We start from the raw sequence: 13,283 nt of genomic DNA on the forward strand, positions 1-13,283 counted from the left end.
TTCCTCTCTCTCTCTCTCTCCCTCCCTCTCTGTCCCTGTCTTTTTTTTTTCTTTTTTTTGTGCCCATCCCAGAGTTGCAATATTGTTTTAAACAAGATGACTGGAAAGAAATGAATTTTTCCTATTTTTATGCCTAATTTGGTGTCAACTGACAAAGTAGTTGCAGAGAAAACGTCAATGTTAAAGTTTACCACGGACACACAGACACACACACACACACACACAGACAACCGAACACCGGGTTAAAACATAGGAAAAACAAGAGAGGCAAGGCCTTCAAGGCTCACTTGTGATTCACTTGAACAAGAGGCAAAGCCTTCATGGCTCATGTGTGAATCCTGTCCAAATGACAACTTTTTGGTCCGAGTTTGAAATCCATGTCTCATCCGTCTTCTCATACTTTATTTAAAATCATGCAACGATACACCAATCTAATGTGCAGGAAGCATACTGCACACAGAAAATGAACCCATGGCAACATAAGTGTTTGTCCTCTGGCAAAAGTTGTGCAGACGAAATCTACCCCGGTGGGTACACAAACATATGCATGCACTCAAAGCCTGATGTATTGGGTTATGCTGCTGATCAGGCATCTGTGTGGTAGACGTGGTTTAGCACATATATGAGTTTGTTCTAATGCCACCATCTTGAGAAACTGACATTTTGAATGTACTGATGGAAATGGTTTCTGAAATGACTGACTGGTGGTGGAAGAAGATGAGCTCAGGTGGTTGGAGGGAGTGGTCATCAACCTGGAGGTTGCTTGTCGTTCAATGAGGGAAGCACTGGGCCAGCTTTTTAGCTGAAATGCTTTAACTGTAGTGATGTTCTTGTTTTCATTTATTTATCTTAATATCATTATTCTTTTTTTTTTTTTTTTTTTTGGTAGGTGTGACTTTGGTTAGATATTAAAATAAGATATCTTCATTTATCTTATTTTAATATCATTATTATTATTGATTTTTGTTGTTTATTTTTGGTAAGCATGACTTCGGTTAGATGTAAGTAATGGCTGCTTGTGTTGCAGCAAGTTGTGGACTTTATTCAGAGTGGTAAATGTGTTGGGACACTGAATATCAATCACCACAGTGATGGTTTTCATTTTGGCTACTTCTCATTCATAAAAATGCTGAATTAAATATGTAATATAGTTTCTGCCATGAACTTAGTTTTGGGATTTAAAATCTTGAACATGAGTTAGCCATTAAAAAAAAAAAACAATTTGTGTGTGACTGTGTGTCATATAATATTGATCTTGATCTTGTATATAAAAAAAAAGGGGTGTGGGGGGAGGGATTTTGTGTGTGTGTGTGTGTGTGTGTGTGTGTGTGTGTGTGTGTGTGTGTGTATAACTACATGCATCAAATTGGCCTTTCCATTAATCTATCGATAGAGTAAACCAATCAAACCTGAACATTGACATAATTATACATAATACGCAAATTGTACATAACAGGCATAGAAAACCAAAAAAAATGCCAGCAGGCAACTCGTATATCCTAGGTCCAAATTTGAATACAGCTTTGCAAGAATGCACAATTATGAAGTCCAGAAAAATAAATAATCATGGCTATCTTGAAAAAAATGGATGGGAATGAATAGCATGGCTGAAGTAATAAATGACAGAAAAGGAAAAGTGACATATAAAATGATAAATTTTCAGGAGAGGGTTTCCAGAGGGTGGGCATAGTATTTTAATGGAAAGAGTCCCTGACATCCCCACAGGAGCACACAAACAGCACCTTCAACAAACCAAATATCAACTGATCAAGCAACAGAGGCTTATGATGTTGTATTGTATTGTGTTTATTTAGATCAAAAGCATACAGGTTTTCTCACAGAAGATTCTGTTGTTCCTGTCCTAGCTGATGTCCATTTCCTGAAACAGAAGGACGACGAATTGTCAGTCATAAGAGATAAATATGCAAAGACATGTGTTTGCAACTGAATTTTGTCGGGCTTCTACCATACAACCTTTTCAGCAAGGGAAACCCAAAAATGCATGCATCATGCCAGCTGGTATAGTTTGTGGAACAAATACCCACAACCTGTCCAGCATGGGAGGCCCTACCAGGCATGTGACACATCAAATGACATAGCTCGACAGGTCACTGAAGCACTCAAGCTACCCCACCACGACAAGGTATCAGTTCCATGGGGTAGTAACATATCAAGTTTATTCATGTATTCATTTGTCAGAATGTCATATACAAACCAATGTGAAGCTCACTTTGTAAAACACAATATATTAGCACTAATGTTTACTGAATAGTTTGCAATTTAAAGAAAAAAAAGTAAAACAATGGATTATGTTTAAGCATTTAAATCTGGTCTTCTTCTTATGCTACAATTTTTATTGACATTTCACTGTCTGCTGATTAACCATAATTCCATGCCTTAAACACCAGTACAAGGCAGTATACCCTCCACACCAAAAACCCTCTTCAAATTAGAATGGACCATCTCACGAGAAAGAGCTATAGATCTACATCATATATGTGAAGCAAGTTTTTTCAACAATCCCAAATTTCCTGATCAAGGCATCTATTTCAGAAAAAGTGCATGCCAACACAGCAACGCACTGTTTTGTGCAAACAACATGCACAAGTGTCCAAAGCTTCTGCTGTGGCTGCATGTGATCAAATGTCAATTAATATGCGAGTGTAAACTTCTACTTGTTATGTATCTGATCTATCAACCCGTTTGATGGCAGATACTTGAAGCTGAACTGGACACTTAAACTTTGTAATGATAAAATTTTATGGTGCCAAGTGTATTTTACATGTATATGTGTGTATACATGCATGTGTATTTTATATGTATATCTATCAATCAATGTATCTATCTATCTATATATAAGTTCTATATACATGTTACAACTTGTATATTTAAATAAAGATATAGAATATACACAAAATGTATACATACATTTTAACATACATGTGCACCTAACACTAACAGCTACCCACAACACAGTTTTGTCAGCCAGTTTGGCAACCTTCTCTGATCTATAGCCGTAACAGTTAAGATTGATAATATTAATGGTGATAATGATCATACTATTCATAGCCATGTTTCAACTAAACACTAAACATAAGAAACCTTGGTCATTTGTTACGTACTGTGCTAGCCATCTAAAGAGAAAAGATGATCTTACCTTTCAGTGTTCACAGTGAAAGGGCAAGTCTGTCATGGATCCTGTCATATAATCCTGTCAATCACAAACACTTTTGTTTATATAACACATTAGATCAATGCTACATACACACAACAAAATGTGACTAACACACATACCCACACACACAAAATGGATACATACATTTTAACATACATGTGCACCTAACACTAACAGCTACCCACAAGTCACAACACAGTTTTGTCAGCCAGTTTGGCAACCTTCTCTGATCTATAGCCGTAACAGTTAATAATAATGTTAATGATGGTCAAGTTCACTGATGATGCAGGTGAGGGGAACATACTGACACCTTTCCAGATGGAGATGACATAGGATTGGTGCCACACAGCAGTGTTCCACCTTTTGCTGCCCTGTGTCTACTCTGATGGCAAATGTTTTCTCTCTCATTCTTTTGAGATAATGAGACTGCTACATGAAATAATCTATAATTGACTTGAATTTGTACCCTAAAACTCACATATATCTTATTATCTATATCTGTATCTATTTATCTGTCAAATATGTGCAAGTGTATTTTACATCTATATGTGTATACAGGCATGTGTATTTTATATGTATATCTATCAATCAATGTATCTATCTATCTATATTTAAGTTCTACATACATGTTACAACTTGTATATTTAAATAAAGATATAGAATATACACAAAATGCATCCATACATTTTAACATACATGTGCACCTAACACTAACAGCAACCCACAACACAGTTTTGTCAGCCAGTTTGGCAACCTTCTCTGATCTATAGCCGTAACAGTTAATATTAATAATATTAATGATGATAATGATCATACTATTCATAGCCATGTTTCAAATAAACACTAAATATAAGAAACTGAGGTCATTTGTTACATACTGTGCTAGCCATCTAAAGAGAAAAGATGATCTTACCTTTCAGTGTTCACAGTGAAAGGGCAAGTCTGTCATGGATCCTGTCATATAATCCTGTCAATCACAAACACTTTTGTTTATATAACACATTAGATCAATGCTACATACACACAACAAAATGTGACTAACACACATACCCACACATACAAAATGGATACATACATTTTAACATACATGTGCACCTAACACTAACAGCTACCCACAACACAGTTTTGTCAGCCTGTTTGGCAACCTTCTCTGATCTATAGCCGTAACAGTTAATAATAATGTTAATGATGGTCAAGTTCACTGATGATGCAGGTGAGGGGAACATACTGACACCTTTCCACCTTTTGCTGCCCTGTGTCTGTCCCTGTAGCAAATATTTTCTCTCTCATTTTTTTGAGGTAATGAGACTGCCACATGAAATAATCTATAATTGACTTGAATTTGTACCCTAAAACTCACATATATCTTATTATCTATATATCTATCTATTCTATGCAAGTGTATTTACATGTATATGTATATACATGCATGTATATTTTATATGTATATTTATCAATGTATGTATCTATCTATCTATATATATATCTACATACATGTTACAACTTGTATATTACCTTTCAGTGTTCACAGTGAAAGGGCAAATCTGTCATGTATCCTCAATCCTGTCATATATCCTCTCAATCACAAACACTTTTGAGTTTTGTATATGTAACACATTAGATTAATGTTACATAGTAACATACACACAACAAAATGTGACTAACACTCACACATACAAAACGCGATGCATTTTAACATACATGTGCACCTAACACTAACAGCAACCCACAACACAGTTTTGTCCACCAGTTTGGCAACCTTGTCTGATCTATAACTGTAACAGTTAATAGGAATCTTAATGATGATAATGATAGTATTTACTAATAACTTTTTTTTCTCAAAAGTTGTATCACATAACTAAAGTAATAGGCACAAAATATCCATTTGATGATTGTGGCTGTTGAACTTGTATAAGATATGTCAGTCGATCATGTAAAATGATAATTATACATATATATATATATATATATATATATAAAGATGATAGGGAAGAGGTATCATCACGCACATCTGTTTATGTATATTTGTGCGTGCCTATGTGTTGTGGGTAGCTGTTAGGTACACATGTTATGTTGAAATGCATGTATCCATTTTGTGTGTGTGTTTGTGTGTGTGTGTGTGTGTGTGTGTGTGCTTGTGTTTGTGTGTGTGTGACTGAAACACATTTTGCTGTGTGTATGTAACACTGATCTAATGTGTTATGCAAATAAAAGTGTTAAAATTTTAATCATAACATTATAATATAAATTCATCATTTTAAGTCCAGTCCAGTTACTCAAGGAGGCATCACATTCACAGAGTTTGGACAAATATATATATATATATATATATATATATATATATATATATATATATATAGCTCAGAGAAGGTTGCCAAACTCGCTGACAAAACAATGCGTTGTGGGTAGCTCACTAGCTGTTAGTGTTAGGTGCAAATGCATACTTGTAAAAATGTATGTATTCATTGTGTGTGTGTCTCTCTCTCTCTCTGTGTGTGTGTGTGTGTGTGTGTGTGTGTGTGTGTGTGTGTGTGTGATATTTTGTTGTGTGTATGTAACATTGATCTAATGTGTTATGTAAACAAAAGTGTTTTTGTACAGCACCTACACCAGATTTCTGGACAGTGTGCTATAAAAGTATCCATTATCATAATTTCCATTATTATATGTTGTTTTTGTTTCTGTTTATAATGTGCATGAAATAAAACAATGAGACTGAGAATGACTGATTTCTAAGTAAAATTTTAATCATAACATTATAAAATAATTTCATGGTTGTAAGTCCAGCTCAGTTACTCAATGTGATATATATATATATATATATATATATATATATATATATATATATATATATATATATATGTATGTATGTATGTATGTATGTCTATCTATTATTTTAGTTGTTTTTTTGTTTGTTTGTTGTTGTTTTGTTGTTGTTGTTGTTGTTGTTGTTGTTTTTTTTTGGGGGGGGGGGTTACATGATGGACTGACATATTATCTCATACAACTTGAGTTCAACAGCCACAATCATCAAACTGATTTTTGTGTGTATTACTTTAGCGGTGTGACACAACTTATGAGGAAACAAAAATGTTATTAGTATTACTATCATTATTATAATAATTATTATTATTATTAAATGTCACGGCTTTCTATCAGAGAAGGTTGGTTGCCAAACCGGTTGAAAAAACGACCGACACGATCAGATTTCTTCTGTTTTCATTTACTCTTAACATCATGCCTATCTGTCTAGCAGTAACACAACAGTCACCTGAATAAAGATAAACATTTGACAAAACTTGTACACAATAAAAGACATCTTTTAACGTTTTCTTTCACTAACTTCGTACTTAGCAAACACTGATACATCCACCCACCTTCTTGATTCTCGATCGAACGACGCGACGCTATCCCACGATGCTTCACGATTTGGAAAAAATGCAAAGAAAAGATATAGGCTCACATTGTTTACACACTTGAGCCAAAAATCTATTCGTTAAAAAGGGTTCTGTATATGTTATTATAAAACTTCGGGTTAAAAGAACAAGAAAAAAAAGAAATTCCAACAGCAGAAGCGAACCCCAGGTTTTCGAATGAGAAGAATCTGTCTTACCCATTGCACTATCGTGCCACCTGTACTGATGCTCAAAAATATAGTATTTAATTTAAACATGCTTTTTTAAAGGGCGATAAATCGATTGCAGTATCGCAGTGAGAACGCTGTTCAAATCATATGATTCTGGTGTATCTTGGGCATTCAAAAAATCTTTAACGACAATAAAAAAAAATATTTTTAAGTCCTTGGTAAAGAAGACGTGGCTATCGCCGCAATCACACTGCAACATTTAGCCGTTTTCTCTGGATCTAGATAGATGTACAAGTTTAGTTACACCAGTTGACACGGTCGATTCAATTTCTCTTTTATGTTCATTCCAGTTTTATAGTTTTAAAGTTGATATGAAAATTGAGTATTTTGTTAAACTAAGAACATGTAGAGCCAAGTACAAGTACTTCTAAACGTCGTATGAAGTGAAAAGGACTTCTTTTTGAGAAAAGTCAAGACTGGAATTTTTTTTGTTACATCAATTCAAGGGTATTAACTCGCATGGTTACAATTTTTAACTGTGAATACCGACTGATTCTGTGGATAATTTTATGGCAGTTTCGGGCATAATCCAGTAAGTGATGAGGCGTTCACAAATCTTTCTCTGAATAAATATTTAACGGTCTCCTTCTCCAACTTTCCATCACATGTTATCGTGTAATGTCAATTGAATTTTGGATTGAACGGGCAGGTCAACAACTTGAAACAAAATGGCGTCGTTCGCGTTCGCAAGACTGAATAGGCCTATGAGCACGCGCTTTGAATGTGTATAAATATGTGTACCCAATCATATTTTTTGCACATGAACTTCAGGGCTTAGCCAACAGATCTATAAAGTCCACTCGTCGTATTGATTTTAGTATTTTCCGAAAAAGACCACTTGGGCGAATGAACATAGTGAAAGCCCTGTACACTGAGAGTAAAATACACAAGCTTTTTATGTACTGAGTATAATTTCAAAATGTAATGTTTAAGATGAGAAAGATCAGTTTAAAGCAAATTAAGCCCCCAGCATAAGTACAGATTAATTTCCCTTTTTTACTAACTTCACCAATACGTTTGCAAAATAAATAAAACTTCCATGCTTAGCAAAAGAAGTTCCTGTTCGAACAAAAAATGAAAATAATGACTACTCTTGTTGTTGGGTCAGAATATCAGATCAAAGTGCCAAGTTTAGAGATTACAAAAAATATAAATATAACAGTAAATGCAGTTTGCATATGATTAGGCTTCATTTTTTATTTTTTTGTGCCCATCCCAGAGGTGCAATATTGTTTTAAACAAGATGACTGGAAAGAACTGGATTTTTCCTATTTTTATGCCTAATTTGGTGTCAACTGACAAAGTATTTGCAGAGAAAATGTCAATGTTAAAGTTTACCACGGACACACAGACACACACACACACACACAGACAACCGAACACCGGGTTAAAACATAGACTCACTTTGTTTACACACAGTGTTGTGGTACTGTGGTGTTGTGGTGTTGTGGTACTGTGGTGTTGTGGTACTGTGGTACTGTGGTGTTGTGGTGCTGTGGTACTGTGGTGTTGTGGTGTTGTGGTACTGTGGTGTTGTGGTACTGTGGTACTGTGGTGTTGTGGTGCTGTGGTGTTGTGGTACTGTGGTGTTGTGGTGTTGTGGTACTGTGGTGTTGTGGTGCTGTGGTGTTGTGGTACTGTGGTGTTGTGGTGTTGTGGTGCTGTGGTGTTGTGGTACTGTGGTGCTGTGGTGTTGTGGTGCTGTGGTGTTGTGGTGCTGTGGTCTTGTGGTCTTGTGGTCTTGTGTTACTGTGGTGTTGTGGTGCTGTGGTGCTGTGGTCTTGTGGTCTTGTGGTCTTGTGTTACTGTGGTGTTGTGGTGCTGTGGTGTTGTGGTGCTGTGGTCTTGTGGTCTTGTGGTCTTGTGTTACTGTGGTGTTGTGGTGCTGTGGTGTTGTGGTACTGTGGTACTGCGGTAATGTGGTGCTGTGGTACTGTGGTGTTGTGGTACTGTGGTGTTGTGTTGCTGTGGTGTTGTGGTGCTGTGGTACTGTGGTGTTGTGGTGCTGTGGTGTTGTGGTTTTGTGTTTCTGTGGTGCTGTGGTGTTGTGGTGGTATGGTGCTGTGGTGTTGTGGTACTGTGGTGTTGTTGTACTGGTACTGTGGTGTTGTGGTACTGTGGTGTTGTGGTATTGTGGTGCTGTGGTGTTGTGGTACTGTGGTACTGCGGTAATGTGGTGCTGTGGTACTGTGGTGTTGCGGTACTGTGGTGTTGTGGTGCTGTAGTGTTGTGGTTTTGTGTTTCTGTGGTGCTGTGGTGTTGTGGTACTGTGGTACTTTGGTGCTGTGGTGTTGTGGTGCTGTGGTACTGTGGTATTGTGGTGCTGTGGTGTTGTGGTGCTGTAGTGTTGTTGTACTGGTACTGTGTTGTTGTGGTGTTGTGGTACTGTGGTGTTGTGCTACTATGGTGTTACTATTGTACTGTGTTACTGTGGTGTTGTGGTACTGTGGTTTGTGGTGTTGTGGTACTGTGGTGTTGTTGTACTGTGGTACTGTAGTACTGTGGTGTTGTGGTACTGTGGTATGGTGATGTTGTGGTGTTATGGTGTTGTGGTACCGTGGTTCTGTGGTACTCTGTTGCTGTGGTGTTGTGGTAATGTGGTGCTGTGGTACTGTGGTAATGTGGTGCTGTGGTGTTGTGGTGTTGTGGAGTTGTGATGTTGTGGAGTTGTGGTGTTGTACTGCTGTTATGCTGTAGTGTTCTGGTACTGTGGTGTTGTGGTGTTGTGGTACTGTGGTGTTGTGATGTTGTGGTGTTGTCATCTTGTGCTATTGTGGTGTTGTGATGTTGTGTTGTTCTGGTACTGTGGTGCTGTGGTGTTGTGGTACTGTCGTGTTGTGGTGTTGTGGTACTGTGGTGTTGTGGTGCTGTGGTGTTGTGGTGCTGTGGTGTTGTGGTGCTGTGGTGTTGTGGTGTTGTGGTGTTGTGGTGTTGTGGTACTGTGGTGCTGTGGTGTTGTGGTGTTGTGGTACTGTGGTGTTGTGGTACTGTGGTGCTGTGGTACTGTGGTGTTGTGGTGTTGTGGTACTGTGGTGTTGTGGTACTGTGGTGTTGTGGTGCTGTGGTGCTGTGGTGTTGTGGTACTGTGGTGCTGTGGTGTTGTGGTGCTGTGGTGTTGTGGTGCTGTGGTACTGTGGTGTTGTGGTGCTGTGGTGTTGTGGTGCTGTGGTGTTGTGGTGCTGTGGTGTTGTGGTGTTGTGGTGTTGTGGTATTGTGGTACTGTGGTGCTGTGGTGTTGTGGTGTTGTGGTACTGTGGTGTTGTGGTACTGTGGTGCTGTGGTACTGTGGTGTTGTGGTGTTGTGGTGTTGTGGTACTGTGGTGTTGTGGTACTGTGGTACTGTGGTGCTGTGGTGTTGTGGTACTGTGGTGTTGTGGTGCTGTGGTGTTGTGGTACTGTGGTGCTGTGGTGTTGTGGTACTGTGGTACTGTGGTGCTGTGGTACTGTGGTGTTGTGGTGCTGTGGTGTTGTGGTACTGTGGTACTGTGGTGTTGTGGTGCTGTGGTGTTGTGGTACTGTGGTACTGTGGTACTGTGGTGTTGTGGTGCTGTGGTGTTGTGGTACTGTGGTACTGTGGTGTTGTGGTACTGTGGTACTGTGGTGTTGTGGTGCTGTGGTGTTGTGGTACTGTGGTGCTGTGGTGTTGTGGTGTTGTGGTGCTGTGGTGTTGTGGTGCTGTGGTGTTGTTGTACTGTGGTACTGTGGTGTTGTGGTACTGTGGTACTGTGGTGTTGTGGTACTGTGGTGTTGTGGTGCTGTGGTGTTGTGGTACTGTGGAGTTACTATGGTACTGTGGTACTGTGGTGTTGTGGTCCTTTGGTACTGTGGTGTTGTGGTACTGTGGTGTTGTGGTACTGTGGTACTATGGTACTGTTGTGTAGTGGTACTGTGGTGTTGTGGTACTGTGGTGTTGTTGTACTGTGGTACTGTGGTGTTGTGGTACTGTGGTGTTGTGGTGTTGTGGTGCTGTGGTGTTGTGGTACTGTGGAGTTGTGGTGTTGTGGTACTGTGGTGTTTTGGTACTGTGGTGTAGTGGTACTGTGGTGTTGTGGTACTGTGGTGTTGTGGTGTTGTGGTACTGTGGTATGGTGATGTTGTGGTGTTATGGTGTTGTGGTACCGTGGTGTTGTGGTACTGTGGTGTGTGGTACTGTGGTGTTGTGGTGGTGTGGTGTTCTGGTACTGTGGTACTGTGGTGTTGTGGTGCTGTGGTGTTGTGGTGCTGTGGTGTGGTACTGTGGTGTTGTGGTACTGTGGTGTTACTATGGTACTGTGGTACTGTGGTGTTGTGGTGCTTTGGTACTGTGGTGTTGTGGTACTGTGGTGTTGTGGTACTGTGGTACTATGGTACTGTTGTGTAGTGCTACTGTGGTGTTGTGGTACTGTGGTGTTGTTGTACTGTGGTACTGTGGTGTTGTGGTACTGTGGTACTGTGGTGTTGTGGTACTGTGGTGTTGTGGTGCTGTGGTGTTGTGGTACTGTGGTGTTGTGGTGTTGTGGTACTGTGGTGTTGTGGTACTGTGGTGTTGTGGTGTTGTGGTACTGTGGTGTTGTGGTGTTGTGGTACTGTGGTACTGTGGTGTTGTGGTACTGTGGTGTTGTGGTACTGTGGTACTGTGGTATGGTGATGTTATGGTGTTGTGGTACCGTGGTTCTGTGGTACTGTGTTGCTGTGGTGTTGTGGTAATGTGGTGTTGTGGTACTGTGGTGCTGTGGTGTTGTGGTACTGTGGTGTTGTGGTGCTGTGGTACTGTAGTGCTTAGGTACTTTAGTTCTGTGGTGTTGTAATGTTGTCCTGTTGTGGTGCTGTGGTGTTGTGGTGTTGTGATGTTGTGATGTTGTGGAGATGTGGTGTTGTGATGCTGTGGTGTTGTGGTAGTGTGGTTTTGTGATACTGTGGTGTTGTGTTGTGGTACTGTGGTGTTGTGATGTTGTGGTGCTGTGGTACTGTGGTGTTGTGGTGTTGTGGTACTGTGGTGTTGTGGTGTTGTGGTGCTGTGGTACTGTGGTGCTGTGGTGCTGTGGTGTTGTGGTACTGTGGTGTTGTGGTTTTGTGGTACTGTGGTGTTGTGGTACTGTGGTGTTGTGGTGTTGTGGTACTGTCGTGTTGTGGTGTTGTGGTACTGTGATGTTGTGGTACTGTGATGTTGTGGTACTGTGATGTTGTGCTGCTGTGATGCTGTGGTGTTGTGGTATTGTGGTGTTGTGGTGCTGTGGTACTGTGGTGTTGTGGTGTTGTGGTACTGTGATGTTGTGGTACTGTGGTGTTGTGGTACTGTGATGTTGTGGTACTGTGGTGTTGTGGTGCTGTGATGTTGTGGTACTGTTGTACTGTACTGTGGTGTTGTGGTACTGTGGTGTTGTGGTACTGTGGTACTGTACTGTGGTGTTGTGGTACTGTGGTGTTGTGTTACTGTGCTGTGGTGTTGTGGTGCTGTGGTGTTGTGGTACTGTGGTGTTGTGGTACTGTGGTGTTGTGGTGCTGTGGTGTTGTGGTACTGTGGTGTTGTGGTGTTGTGGTGCTGTGGTACTGTGGTGTTGTGGTGCTGTGGTGTTGTGGTACTGTGGTGCTGTGGTGTTGTGGTGCTGTGGTGTTGTGGTACTGTGGTGTTGTGTTACTGTGGTGTTGTGGTACTGTGGTGTTGTGGTACTGTGGTGTTGTGGTACTGTGGTACTGTGGTGTTGTGGTACTGTGGTGTTGTGGTGCTGTGGTGTTGTGGTACTGTGGAGTTACTATGGTACTGTGGTACTGTGGTGTTGTGGTCCTTTGGTACTGTGGTGTTGTGGTACTGTGGTGTTACTATGGTACTGTGGTACTGTGGTGTTGTGGTCCTTTGGTACTGTGGTGTTGTGGTACTGTGGTGTTGTGGTACTGTGGTACTATGGTACTGTTGTGTAGTGGTACTGTGGTGTTGTGGTACTGTGGTGTTGTTGTACTGTGGTACTGTGGTGTTGTGGTACTGTGGTGTTGTGGTGTTGTGGTGCTGTGGTGTTTTGGTAATGTGGTGTAGTGGTACTGTGGTGTTGTGGTACTGTGGTGTTGTGGTACTGTGGTATGGTGATGTTGTGGTGTTATGGTGTTGTGGTACCGTGGTGTTGTGGTACTGTGGTGTTGTGGTACTGTGGTGTTGTGGTGCTGTGGTGTTGTGGTACTGTGGTACTGTGGTGTTGTGGTGCTGTGGTACTGTGGTGTTGTGGTACTGTGGTACTGTGGTGTTGTGGTACTGTGGTGTTGTGGTGTTGTGGTGTTGTGGTACTGTGGTACTGTGGTGTTGTGGTGCTGTGGTGTTGTGGTACTGTGGTGTTGTGGTACTGTGGTACTGTGGTGTTGTGGTACTGTGGTGTTGTGGTACTGTGGTGTTACTATGGTACTGTGGTACTGTGGTGTTGTGGTCCTTTGGTACTGTGGTGTTGTGGTACTGTGGTACTGTGGTTTTGTGGTACTGTGGTGTTGTGATACTGT

General features: G+C 40.4%; 1 protein-coding gene and 1 long non-coding RNA gene across 2 annotated transcripts in view; one reads left to right on the top strand and one right to left on the bottom strand.

Annotated features, from left to right (window-relative positions):
• The window catches only part of LOC143288269 (uncharacterized), a 97,910-nt gene that overhangs the window by 33,855 nt on the left and 50,772 nt on the right, over positions 1-13,283 (top strand). The window lies entirely within an intron of this gene.
• LOC143288029 (uncharacterized) lies at positions 1,401-5,073 on the bottom strand. Its single transcript, XR_013056029.1, has 3 exons — positions 4,089-5,073; positions 3,158-3,211; positions 1,401-1,879 (listed from the first exon to the last, which is right to left on the bottom strand). It is a non-coding gene; the product is annotated as an uncharacterized LOC143288029 (long non-coding RNA).

The sequence above is a fragment of the Babylonia areolata genome, chromosome 12 (assembly GCF_041734735.1).
Source record: "Babylonia areolata isolate BAREFJ2019XMU chromosome 12, ASM4173473v1, whole genome shotgun sequence".
In the NCBI taxonomy this organism is placed as follows: Eukaryota; Metazoa; Mollusca; class Gastropoda; order Neogastropoda; family Buccinidae; genus Babylonia; species Babylonia areolata.